Here is a 13,811-nt window from a genome sequence, read left to right on the forward strand (position 1 = left end):
TTTCAAAACTGTTGTGGTGGTGTATAGAGGCAAAATTGTGTCACTATTCAAATATCTATACCTGATAATCAATCAATAAATCAGTCAATCAATACCAGAAATGTTAACCACAAATAAATGTATAAATGTTTTGTGGTCTTGAATAAGAGACGAAAAAGGAAGAGACTGCAAGCTAAAAGGGGGAGGGGTGAGTATGATGACAAAGCAGAACGCACAAGCGTGCATTCCGGGTCTCTGCCTGCTCAATCACAATTTTCAGGTGTAGGGTGAGTAAGAGTGAGCACAGCAGTGATAAATATAAATACCTATGAACATTTGTTTTTTTTATTTTAGTCAGAATTCATTCTGTGATACTTTATGAGTAAAGTTTAGCTAGACCTTTAAGAATCAGCTGAAGGGTGAAGCTGTCATGTCTTCCAGAACATCAGGAAATATCACAGCAGCAGTGACTCTCATATTACTGACAGGTAAACTTTTACATATTTATATTAAATTGTGTGAACTTAAAATACAGTAAACCTGACAGTGAACTGCTGAGTTGAACCAGGTGTATAAATGTGTTTTAAAAAGACAGAACAACCACAGTAGCTAGTGATTAATAACCGGAACCTTTAATGATCAGTTAAACTTCTGTATGTTTAAATTATTTATCCTAATGTGTATTTTAAACGGTACAAATCGCATTATAAACTGTTTTAAACTGAAGTCAGTTCCTCTTTGGTTTTTAATACACCAATCAACTTCAGACATCATTGTTTTGCTCATAGCAACAGCATCAGCAGTTCACACTGCTGTCAGTTAGAGGACGAGAGTTTCCCCCTCACATCTCAACTTGTGTCCACGCTCTGTGTTTACATATGTGTTTGTGTGTTTCAGGAGTTCAGGCTCAGCACAGTGTAACTCTCTCCTCTCAGAGTCTCTGTGCTGTTACTGGATCTACAGTGATAATCTCCTGTAAATATACAACAGCTGATTTCTCCAGAGTCAGAGAGAGAGAGTGGTATCAGCTCCAGAACTCTGATGGAGAAGAACGAGTCCTGAGTAAAGGTCCTCAATACTCAGTACGAGTTTCTGTAAGAACAGAGCAGAATGACTGTGATCTGACAGTGAGGAATGTGAGACTGAGAGACTCTGGAGTTTATAACTTCAGATTTAGAACATCAAGCAGTGACTGGATATCAGCTTCATCTGGAGTTAATCTGACTGTTACAGGTAAATAAACACACAGAGAGACACCAACACTTACATAGAGTCTTTGTATTTTAAAATAAGACATAAACAAGCTGAGATTTACAGAATTCTTCTATATGATGTGATGTGTGTAGAGCTTCAGGTGAAGGTGGATCGTGAGACTGCAGGACAGAGAAAGGTGAAAGTGACCTGTAGCTCCATCTGCAGCCTCAGAGAAAAACTTTACTACTACTGGTACAGAAATGGAGAATACAAGACGCAGGGAGATGATGCCTCCATTGTGCTGGACTCCACCAGTTCATCTGATGAGGGCAGCTACCACTGTGTGGTGTATGACAGCAAAAGAAAAGGGCACCGCTCTCTTTCAGTGTGTAAGTGTCAACCTAAATCTCAGATCTCTCAGGTTCCATATGCTGATGTGCCTTTAGCTACTGTGTCTGCAAATGTTCTTTCACACCACCAGTTCCTACTGCTTTACTTAATAATGTAACAAATGCAACATTGAAAACTGCTACAGATGTAGTGGTATGCTTTGAAGTTTAAGGAAAAGTTACTTTTTTAATTTTCATAATTAATTTGATGCTTGTTCAATGATGCACAGAGAAAATAAACACTTTTTTACACTGTTTCAACTCTACAGAGGACTAGAGCTTCATTTTTCATGTTGTCATGTTTTTCTCTCTAAAAGAAGGATCATTTGTAGAGTCTACTGGGAGTTGACTCTTAACTTTATCTTTTTAATTTAATTTTGATTTTCTTGTCATTCCAGAGTTATTTTTTTTACTAAACTGGTCCCATCCATTGGAGACCAAAACCTGAGTGGTTAATTTTACTGTTACCTCCAAATGATCTTGGTGGCTCTGTGGTTAATTGCATATGTGGTTTATTACAAACTGCAATAATGGCGGACTGCATAAGATCTGCAGTTTACTTTGACAGTAGCTTTGTTTGAGAATGAGAGTATCACTAGAGTACTTGCAGACATCAAATACAACATGCATAATGACTTTTGAAACTGTTTTTATTTATAAAGATATTATACAGACTAACTATTTTTGGATGACAGTTTATTTTAAAAATGGCCAAAGATGAAAAAATGTAAAACTTTTCTGTATGTAAATTTAGCTGTTTTTCTTTTAATGGTGATTGACTGTAAGTGTGTGTGTGTGTTTCAGGTGTTCTGGGTAAAGAGTGTTGGGGTGTGGCGTACACTCCTGAACGTGTGTGTGCTCTGAAAGGATCATCAGTTGATCTCTCCTGCTCTTATAACCCTGGAGGACACACAGTGACTAAATCAGTGTGGTTCATTAAAGAGCAGGCTGGTGCTGAGCCTGTGGATTTGAGAGAGGATGAGGAGTATCAGGGACGAGTGCAGTACAGACAGAGCTTCCAGAATGACTGTAGTATGAGAATCACTCACCTGAGAGAGAGTGACGCTCAAACATACAGATTCAGATTCTACACTGATGGAGGTGAATACACTGGACAACCTGGAGTCTCTCTGTTTGTCACAGGTACAGCTGTAGAAAGTAAAATAAGATTAGTTAACTTAAAGAATATTGCATAAATAAAACTACGCTAAATATTGTTTTAAAATCTCCTGCAGATCTGAAGGTTACAGTGTCAGACACAAATAAGGGGGGGAAGTATCTGAAGTGTAGCAGCACCTGCACTCTGCCCAGCTACCCCACTTACATCTGGTACAAGAACAGACAGCTTTTATCTGACCAGTACAGTAATACACAGTATTTATATGTCAAAGCTGTGGATGCGGGCAGCTACTCCTGCGCTGCAAAAGGACATGAGGAGCTCCGCTCTCCTTCTGTCTGTAAGACCCTCAATTTAAACTTCACTCACTCTGTCATCAACTCAATGGCAACTTCTGTTTGATTACATTTACACATGGCTGAGAGCTGCTGATGTTACAGTAAGGGTGGGTGACAATATGTATAATGATATTTTTTTTTCTACTCTTTACTAACAAGCTGGAACAGATATCATATACTGGTTGTTGTCTACAGGCTCTCTACAGTTTGACTAAGCCTCTATTTTTTATGAAACTGGCAGTTGGACCGTGCTCCAGAAACATTAAAGATGCATTGTGCACTGTTTTCAGGAAAGCACATTTAAATATAACCTTGTGATGACAGATCACCATATCACCCAGCACTCTCAGCATATTTGATATAACTCAGTTTGTTGTTTTGTTGTGGGTGTTTTGGGTGTTTATGATTCAGATTATTTTGTGTTTCATATTTATCTGTATTTCACTGTGTGTGATTCAAAAGTTTTCACTCTGAGTTTGTGTTTCAGGTGTTTTTGATCAGAACAGCTGCTGGAGTGTATCTTACTCCACCCAGACTATCTGTGCTCTCATTGGCTCATCAGTGGACATCCACAGTTACTACACCTTCTCTGATCAGCTGCCTGACCACCAGCCAGCCTGGTACATTAGACTCCACAGACAGGACAAAGAGCTGAGTCCTGCAGATGGCCGAGTGGAGTTTTTCAATGACAGAGTCAATATGAACACATTGAGAATCAAACATCTCACAGAGAGCGACTCAGCAGAATATCTCCTCCGTTTTAAAGCTCCCTACTGGAATCCCACACACAGCTCTGCTGGGGTCTCTCTCTCTGTCACAGGTAGGAGAAGTGTGTTCTGATTCTGCTTGTGTCTCAGTGTTTACGGTCTGTATTTGAGCTCTAAAGACACTGATGGGGGTTTCTCACAGGCCTGCAGGTGAAAGTGAAACCTGTTACAGTCCCAATATCAGAGGAACAGACAGTAACACTGATGTGTAGCAGCACCTGCACTCTGTTAAACAACCCCACTTACATCTGGTACAAGAATGGACAGCCTGTGATTCACTGCAAATCTGCCTCCTGCTCTGTAGCTGTGGTCAGTGTTGAGGTCAGCTACAGCTGTGCTGTTGCAGGCCATGAGAACCTCCACTCTCCTCCAGTGTGTAAGTGGGCAGTTTTACATGCACTGGTTATCTACTCAAATATCTACTGTACAGTATTGTATATGGTGATTGTGCAGTTAACAACAAATAAGTAATTATTTGTAGTAGTGGTTAATAGGAGTTAATTAAGCAGCTCATCAGCTACCTGACCATTCAAATCTAAAAATCTAAAATGTATGTTTGAATCTATTTATAATCAGATTCTCCTACAAACACCAATGCAGTGATAGTTTCCTCTGGAGAGAGAGTGGAGGGAGATTCAGTGACTCTGAGCTGCAGCAGTGATGCAAACCCTCCTGTTCTCATCTACTCCTGGTTTAAGCAGAGAGCAGCTGCAGACGCACCACTGACAACAGGCCAGAATTACACCATCACCAACATCAGCTCCCAGCACAGTGGACTCTACTACTGCACCGCTCACAACCAGCTAGGACAGCACAGCTCAACACCCACCCGTCTGGATGTGTTATGTAAGTGTCATGCTTAAAAACAACAGTATGAACAAAATGTAACAAATGGACAACATTTTTATTGTAACAATGCGTTCAGAGAATGATCTGGCAAGAATTAATGTGCAGGAATCACATACCATTATGACCCACACAGATATATATTAACTCTTACCAAATCATTTTACAATAATTGTTCTGTCTAAACACTACAAGCCAAACATCCCAGCAGAAAACAGTGTCCATAGAAAGTCCCTCAGTTTCAGCCTTGCTTAGATTGAATGGAGCCTTGTCGCTGATGCTGTGTCCACACATATCTAGAGCAAACATTGACCTGCAGACTGTCAGACTGCCTTAGTTCCATATTTCACACAGATTTTTGTTTATATTGCTGTGGATACACCACCATCTCTGAAATGTCCACATATTTCTAGTTATCCATTGCATTTGAATTAGAGTTAGGATTTATTCAGAATTGATAAGCTGACTTTCAGATTTTGTTAATGATCACCAAGTCACATATATATTCACACATATTTAATAGCTGCATTCAAATTGAGACCCCACCTACAAGAACTGAGCACAGTACATTCTGATGCCTCCACACTATGGTTTAAAGAAAAAGTAAACATGATTATAAATACCATTATAACTTCCAAATCACTCTTAAATTGCTGATCACACAGAAACAACCTGATCAGTCATATTTCAGAGTTCTGCATATTTAATAAATGAGAACTACAGAAAATGGAAGCGTTTTCAAAAAGCCGTGAATTCTTGTCTTCACAGAAACACTAAAATGGAGTTTTCAAAAATCTCCAACGTGGAGATCATTTTCAAAAACCTCAATTTTTAGTGAACAAAAACAGTGTTTTCATGTGGACAAGAAGCCAAAATGCAGAGATTTTTTTAAAAAAAATAACCGGATACCTGTGGACGTGGCCTGAGTTCCAATGAAGCAAAAATACAACAAATAATTCATATACCCCTTAAGGTGTCCAGTGTCTAAATATGTAAAAGGTAATCTCAGCAACACCTGGGGAATTTCAGAACAGGTGAAACCCAGTGTTTGGGGTAACGCGGTACAAAGTAACACATTGAAGTAATCTGATTACTTTTTTCTGTAATGAAGTAATGTAATGCATTACAGTTAAATATTTTGTAATCACATTACAGTTACTAACTTAATAAAAACTGATACTTGCGTTACTTACATTTTTCTATAAAAATATTATTTTTAATACACAAAATATGAAGCATTTCCAAAGCTGTTTTCTGCTAATTTGTGCTGCACTAACACCTTGCCATAGCTAACTGCACAGCTCGTCATGTGACCATGACTGTGAGGAGCGCAGCACAAACGCAGTTTGGAACGATGGCAGAGAATGAGAGTGGATGTTTCCACAAATGGAGATATTCTCATTATTCTGAATTTGTTTCACGTTTGTCGAAGAAGTTAATTAGGGTGCATGAAAAAAACAAAACTCATGGCTAAAGACCCCTGTCCTGAAGGAGAGAGTGCTCAGACTTACTTTGCTCTGCTTTAAGCTTTAGCTCAGCTATAAACGCATTTCTCACACCTGGAAAAGTGGAATAATTTCATGTAAAATGTCTTTCAACATTCGACTTTTTACGAGGCTGAAATCAGCTTCTCATTCGTCAGCTTCGTGTTAGAGTTTTTCCGTTTCACCTTAAATGGTGCCTGAGGTGGCAGAATGTAACTGCTGCACCATTTAAGGTGGAACAGGAATATTTGAACAAAAAGAACTACAAAGAACTGTTGGCTATCATTTTTGTACTTTCCAGATATGTTTGTAGGTTTAATTCCAGTATATTTTGTACAGGTTTTAGAATGTAACTTAAAAGTAAAGTAATGAGGTTTGAGATTACATTTTACAGAAAGTAATGAGTAAAGTAATCACATTACAATTTTAGTTATGTAATGAGTAATCGGTAATGGAGTAACTACCCCAACACTGGTGAAACCATACAAGAGATCCACAAGCAGGATTGACTTGGAGAAGACAGGCTCCAGGCAGGTAAAAGTTAATGCCTTATCTGAAGAACACCCCTTAGCTAAGGACCCCCTTACCGAAGAAACAACATGAAACAATCAACTCCTTCCCATCTGCATCCCTTTGTGTTGTAGGAAGTGAAGAAAAGGTAAAAGCAGTTCTGTGTTTAGCCCTTCCAGCAAATGACAGTGTTAACATCTTGATAAGCTAAACAAGGTTATGTCAGCGTCAGTTGACCATGTAATTTCAAATGTAGCAGCTGTAAATACTGTAAATAATGTTTCCTTGATAAACCAAGTATCAACAAAGTTCCATGAGTAAGGTGATTCAGTGTGAGTGCACTGTAATTAGAGTATAAACTTCTCTACTGCTTTATGTCCATCAGAGAGAGGAGAGATACTGACTCTCAGTCATATATGCACTGCCCTCCATACATTCTTTGTCTCTACACTTATGCTCATTTATTTAAATACTATAAGAACAGTCACGTGACTACAGTACAGGATGTTTGACTCCTAATGTTAGGTGAGTGTATGTATTGAGGCAGCTGTCTGAACCCTGATTGTTTCGATGCTTCCTTTTGTATTGACTGAACACACAGAGAACTGAATGTGTGGAGAACTGATTGTGCCTTTAGAGTCAGTAGATATAAACAGACACAGAGTCCCTGAGTCAGTCTGACACCTTTAAAATCTCTCTGTGCTCTTTATGGCTTCTACAACGTATAGCTCTTCTCTGTATGTGATGATGAGGCTGCTGGTTTATTTGTGAAGGTGCTGAAGGTCCAGAGGAGAGTTCAGTGTTAAAGCTGGTCACAGTGGGAGTTTCAGTCTTTCGGGCTCTAATACTCATCACAGCAGCTCTGTGGATGTGGTATGTGAACTATTAATGAGATGCATTAAATTTTACATGAATTAAAGTTTCGGCTTGTATCAGCTGGTTGTTTGTTTTTCAGGAGAAAAAAAGTCCACAGCAGCGCTGAGGAAAGTGAACAGGTGAGCGTGTTAGAGAGGAGAGACTGAGTGACCAAATGATCAAATCCTTTTTTTAAATATCTTATCCTCTCTCTCTCTCTCTCTCTCTCTCTCTCTCTCTCTCTCTCTCTCTCTCAGCGAGATGCTGCTGCTGTGTATGATAATGTTCCAGCTCAGCCGTTTCAGCCTGCAAACAGAGAAGATGATCAGGACGACATTCTCTACTCCAGTGTTTATTTCAGACCCTCTCACTCACAGGAAGAGCCTCCATTCCTCACTGCTAAACTTCCTCTAGACTCCACAGAAGAGGAGGATGTTCAGTACGCTGCTGTGAACTTCAGCACACGCACTGCTGCCCCCCAGTGAGTAAATCATGTCATTACATCTGCACTGATTCAGACGAGGTTTAGTTTAGTACACTTATCTAGTTCATCTCTTTGTGTTCACAGGTCTGCTTTGGCTGAAGTAGCTGATGATCCATCTCAGACCTACAGCCAGATCCGAAAACACAAACCTGCAACATAAACAGCAGAACACGTTCACTGTGAGCTCAGTGGACTGGACTTTCAGAGCTGAAGATGCAGGAGCTCTGGATCCTGGAGGAAAGCTGAGCTGTTCACTGTTCACCAAACCTGCACATTAAAAAGAAACTCAGCTGACAAAACAAATTAGAGAAAAACAGACTCAGTGTATTTTTGTGCTCTTTACTGATCAGTTCTAAAACTGAATGTCTAAGGCATCAGTTTCCTCAAACTGTTCAAAGAGCCTGTTGCTTATAAAAGTCACATATAAAATCATGATCAATGCCGCCACCAGACCAAAATGTAGGTTCATATTTATTTTTTTTCTTTTGTCAACTTGAATTAATCACGTTCAGAGTTTAATAATGAGAAAAACATCAGAAGTGAACTAACAGCAAAACACATAAAAAACAAAATAAACTAATGAATCTGTCATAAAAATTATAATACACTGATGAAGTCAGGTTTACATTACATGAGTTCTGCTTTCATTACAGCTCTGATTCACAGTGTAGTTGACTCTGCTGATCTGCTTCAGTCTGCAGATTTAGAGCCAGTCAGAGTCAAAGCTTAGCAGAGACAATCAACAAGTGTGCTAATAAAGAACACATCGTCCGTGATGTAGCTGAGCAGCTTTGATTTATTTTTCAGTTCAGTGCTTAAAGCAGTTTAGAGACATTCTATAAATAAAGTTTCTTATTTTTAGTTTATTCAGCTTTATTGTGTTTTCGTTTCATTTTATTTCCATTTAGTGCTCAGTTCAATTTTTCATTAAAAACTATTTTATATATTTCTGTTTGTCTTTTATATGTAGCTCCTAAACAGTGTTTCAGACAATAATAGGAACACAAGCTGTGTAGATGTTTTTAGATTAAAACACTTTTGTTTAGGCTTCTTTTGTTTTGTTATTGGGTCTCTTTTTACTTTAAATTCTTTACTCTGTAACATTGTTATTTCATTCATCTAGTCTTTCATTTAAAAAATGTTTACTTGTATTTTGCTAATATTTGAGATTTTGTAATAAAATGAAAAGCTAATTTAAAGTTTGAGTTCTTTTTAAACTTTTATTTAGTTTATTCAGTCTTGATTCACAGTTTCTGCACTTTCATCATCTTTTTATAGCTGTGAGTAGAAGGAGAAGTGTGTTGCCGTGTTGTAAAAGACAAAATCCTCAAAACAATCTGGGGTTAATTAAAAGCTGTCGTGATGAATTGGAACTCATAGAACATTAAAGGACCTATAAATATGCAGATTCATTCACTCCATGTTACTGTGAATATTTAATTCAATTGATGTTCACATTTGGGAAACATATAAATAATATTATATTGCAATTGTTTAAACTAGCAAAACCTGGTGAAAAATAAGCTTTTTGATAGCTAAAATTGTACAAACTTAGGAGCACACTTTAATTTAAATTTTTTCATGTTGCCCTTCAGGGCTTCTGTAGCAGTGTAATCACAGTTCTGTTCATGCCTTCAAATGCATACTGGAGACGTTTTCACCAACTCATCTGTAAAATATTGAATATACCATCCCAAAACTACTCTGAACTTCTCAGGGTAAATTTTCTTCTCCTGCCATTGAGAACTCCATAGTTTACACTGCAGGCTTAAACGTTTTTCAGACATAGCAACAGTAACCAAGGGGGTGGAGCTTAGCAAATATTAATTCTCCAGACTCAGCTAATTTGGTCTTATAAAAAAGCACTGGATTAATTCTTGTTTAATAAATAAAAGAATAACGTGATCATCCAAAGCTTCATTCAGCACACAACCATGTGACTGCTTTACAAACTGATTCAAAAGAAGTGCAAACTGCTGCATTAGTTTCCACATCTAGAGAAGGAAAACAACAACAACACACACAGATTCTAATGAACAGAGTCTGAAGTTGGTTGAATGTTAACGAACCATGTTAGTAGAGATGCTGTCTGTGAAAATGTAGCTCCTCTGAACGCTTCGTCTGAAGTGCACGTCAATACATCTGTTAGGACTGTGTTTCATAAGTGTGTTTCAAAAGTGTGTTTATTTAGTGTCGGGTAAAAACAAAAAACAATGTTATTGTCTTTGTTGTTAGTAACTCAATGTGAATGTCTAAAGTAGAACTGAATAAAAAGTAGATCAGAAGTAAAACTGTGATTCACTGAAGTACAAATCAATCAAAAGTTTACTGAGCTACATGTAACTGAGTAAAGATAACTAGTTACTACCCACCTCTGACAGGGACAGAGCGGACAGAGGGAGGAGACGGTGACCAGACTGCAGAACCCAGGAACCCTGCAGGAACCCAGGAACCCTCCTCCTTCAGAGCAGAGGTACAATCATATCTAATGAAGATCTTTAACACATCAGAAATGCTCAAACACTACTGATCAAAATCAGTGTTTTCAGTAATATAAAACAGATTTACAGCAGATAAATGAATAAAATATACTAATATGATAGATCTGGGCTGTGAACATAAAAAAGGCATTTCTGATGCTTCAAATTTAAGCTCACTTTAATCTGATCACTTTTAAAGCTTGTGTTGTCATCTGTTTCAAATTAATGTATTTGGTTTGGTCAGTCAATGTTAAGTTTTCTTAAATGCTATTTATTGTTTAATAACTACTAGTTGTTCCCAAAATGCAAGCTTGATTCTAAAATATATTTTGGTGTCTAGGCTGTAATAAATTACTACTTTGATGCTAAATGTAATAATCTTCTAATGTTCTCTACTTTAGTAAATTTAAAAGGAACTAAATCTACATCATAGTTTTTACTTAAGGTTTTACTGTACATAAAATAAAAATACATTAATATTAAAAGGGATTTTGATCTTCTGAACAGTTGTGCACATTAAATTCAGTAACTCAGTTCTAGAATCAGTGAACAGGTGTCAAATCTTCTTGTTGTTCTTCTTGATTCAGACTGCAGAGAGGAGGGAGAGGGAGGCAGCGCTGCAGGAGAGCTCCATCCCTCTGCTGATCCATGGTCACACCATAGAGGAGTACCAGACCATCTACCCCTCTGTGGTGGATTCCATGGTCAGCACGGCCTCTGGACAGCCCCGTTCATACAGCCTGGAGCTTGGCCTCAGGATCAAGCAGCGCCTGTGGGAGACACTCCGCTGTCCCACTCTGAGAGAGGAGGAGCAGCCTTAGAGCTTCAGCTCACCAATGCTGAGAACCCCAACACTGTTTAAAATCTACTGAGTTTCACCAAATACTTTAACAATTTCAGTATCTGTAGATAATCTATTGGGGGCTGTTCAAATAAAGTGGAACCATTTAAGTCTAGTTGCCTTACACTAAGTTAAGCTGTTTTAGACTAGGCTTAGTTAACTTCAGTCTTACACTAAGTTAAGTGCTAACACTTTATTTGGATAGTCCACTGTAGATGCTCACCAAGCATCTAGCATCAACTAAATAGCAACTAAATCCTAATACTAACCCCAACACTGTGTCACCACAAAGTTTGATAATAATTTGAATATCTGTAGATAATCTACCGGGGGCTTCTCAAATAAACTGGAACCTGCTAAGTAACTAAATTAACTCACTAACTAAATTTGGTCCTAATCCTCACTCTGACCTTAGCATCAAATTAAAGTCTTAATCTAACCCCAATCTTGGTCCTAAAGCTAACCCTGGTCCGAAAACCCTCCAATACTGTTGAGAATCTACTGAGTTTCACGTAGTTTGTTAACAGTAGTTTGGTAGTTTGATAACAGTTTGAACATCTGTAGATAATCTATTGGGGGCTGTTCAGATAAAGTGGAACAGGTTTAGTGCATTTGTGCATGTTTGTGTAATGAGGTGAGAAAGTTAAGGTTCATTTCAATTTGCTTTGTGTTTCTGGGTTTTATTTGTTGTAACAGGAGATCTGGATGTTTGTATTTTGATGTATTTTGAAGATATTTCCATTTGCAGTGTCTCACAGTGGATCTGTCGTCTCCTCCTCATACAGTTGCAGATAAATGTAAAAATGTTTATACTGTTATGCAACTTTAAGTTACTTGTAACTGTAAAAATAGATTCTAGAGTCTAAAATGAGAAAGCTGTAGACGCCCCAAAATTATTTTAAAAATTAGTTCTTAAAATCAAATTATTTATTAATCAAATCTTGAGATTCTGTGTCAACCTTCCCCTTTTGAGTCTTGGTTCCTCTCAAGGTTTCTTTCTCTTGTTCTGAGGGAGTTTTTTCTTGCCACTGTTGCCACTTGTTTGATCATCTGGGGCTCGGACATGGATTTTCTGTGAAGCTGCTTTGTAACAGCGCCTGCTATAAAAACCGATAAATAAATATGTCTTGAATTAAACTGAAATGAGAACAATGATTAAATTTACAGACTCACTAAATACATGATCCAAAGTTCTACAGCTTTGTAAAAATAAACGAATACGTGAAAACATAAATAACAAAACAAGAATCTTAGACGCCTATAAACAATACCAGTTCATGTGTTTATTTACTTCTTAAAAGAGTTTCTGTTGTTCATAAGTTTATTAACTATTAAAATGAAACATTTTTTACCAAAAGTCATTTTTTATGCAGAGAGCTATTTATCTTTTTTACACAATAAATTATTATCTTATACAGTTTGTTTACTTGTGTTTTTTCAGTGTTGTAGTTCTTCACAGTGTGGACTAAAGAGTAAAGAGGGAGATAAACAACTGAACAGCTAATGTAGTTTATCTGTATAGAAATGAAACAGAACATGATAAAGTAACAACATGTCAAATCACTTTAACAACACAATATTCTCTCATAGTCACTGCACTAAAACTGATGCAGTGAGATTAGCTTTAGCTATTAATGCTAATAAAGCTAACCAGTCCGTGTGGACGGTCATCAAAGTGTCCGTCTGCAGGTCTCACTGTTAACTGCAGTGCTGCTCCATCACACAGACGAATGCAGGTAGAAAGAGAAGGATAAAGAGAGAAATCTGTGCTGAGAGGGTCTGTCAGTGCTTTTTAGACATACAGACAGGTTGATTTACCCATCACACTGTTTTATTAGCAGATAGTCATTAGATATTAGTTTAATTAGCAGATAATTAGCTAAATTCCAATCTCTAAGTTAGCTCTGTCAGTAATCTAACATCCTTTACCAGATATTTTTCTTCACTTTGGTCAATTATGTCTATAATTATTAGGGGAATAACCAGAAGTCCTCAAACATGACACTATCATAACATTTATAAGCTAATAAGGAATAAAAAGGAGGAGAATGAAAAAAGAAAAAGAAAAATTTCTTAACAAGTAATAATATAACTGAAATCTGAGAGTTCAGTGTGCGCACACTCACTGCTGCCATCCAGTGACTAAATGATGTTATTACACCGACAATCATTTTAATTACAGTTTAAGACAAAACTCTGCATAAAACTCATATTTAATAAATCATAATGAAACACATGTGTAAAGATTTGTTTATGGAACAATCTAGTGTTTCTAAAACCAACATTCAGTTCCTGAAACATTAATATTAAATATATTTTCACCTCTGAATACCGTTTAATCACTCCACCTATAAAGTCCCTCAAAGGAGCGTCTGTTGATTTGTTGGGGATCAATGTTAAAGTCAACTCTGGATCATTTTTCTGTGTTAAGTCACTCTCCTGGAGCTGTCCAGTGTGCTGAACTCCATCACTGCTTACTGACCATAGCTGGTCATTTTATTCTTTTTTTCTTTATTTATTTATACAG

The sequence above is a fragment of the Colossoma macropomum genome, unplaced genomic scaffold, assembly GCF_904425465.1.
Source record: "Colossoma macropomum unplaced genomic scaffold, Colossoma_macropomum, whole genome shotgun sequence".
NCBI classification, from domain to species: domain Eukaryota; kingdom Metazoa; phylum Chordata; class Actinopteri; order Characiformes; family Serrasalmidae; genus Colossoma; species Colossoma macropomum.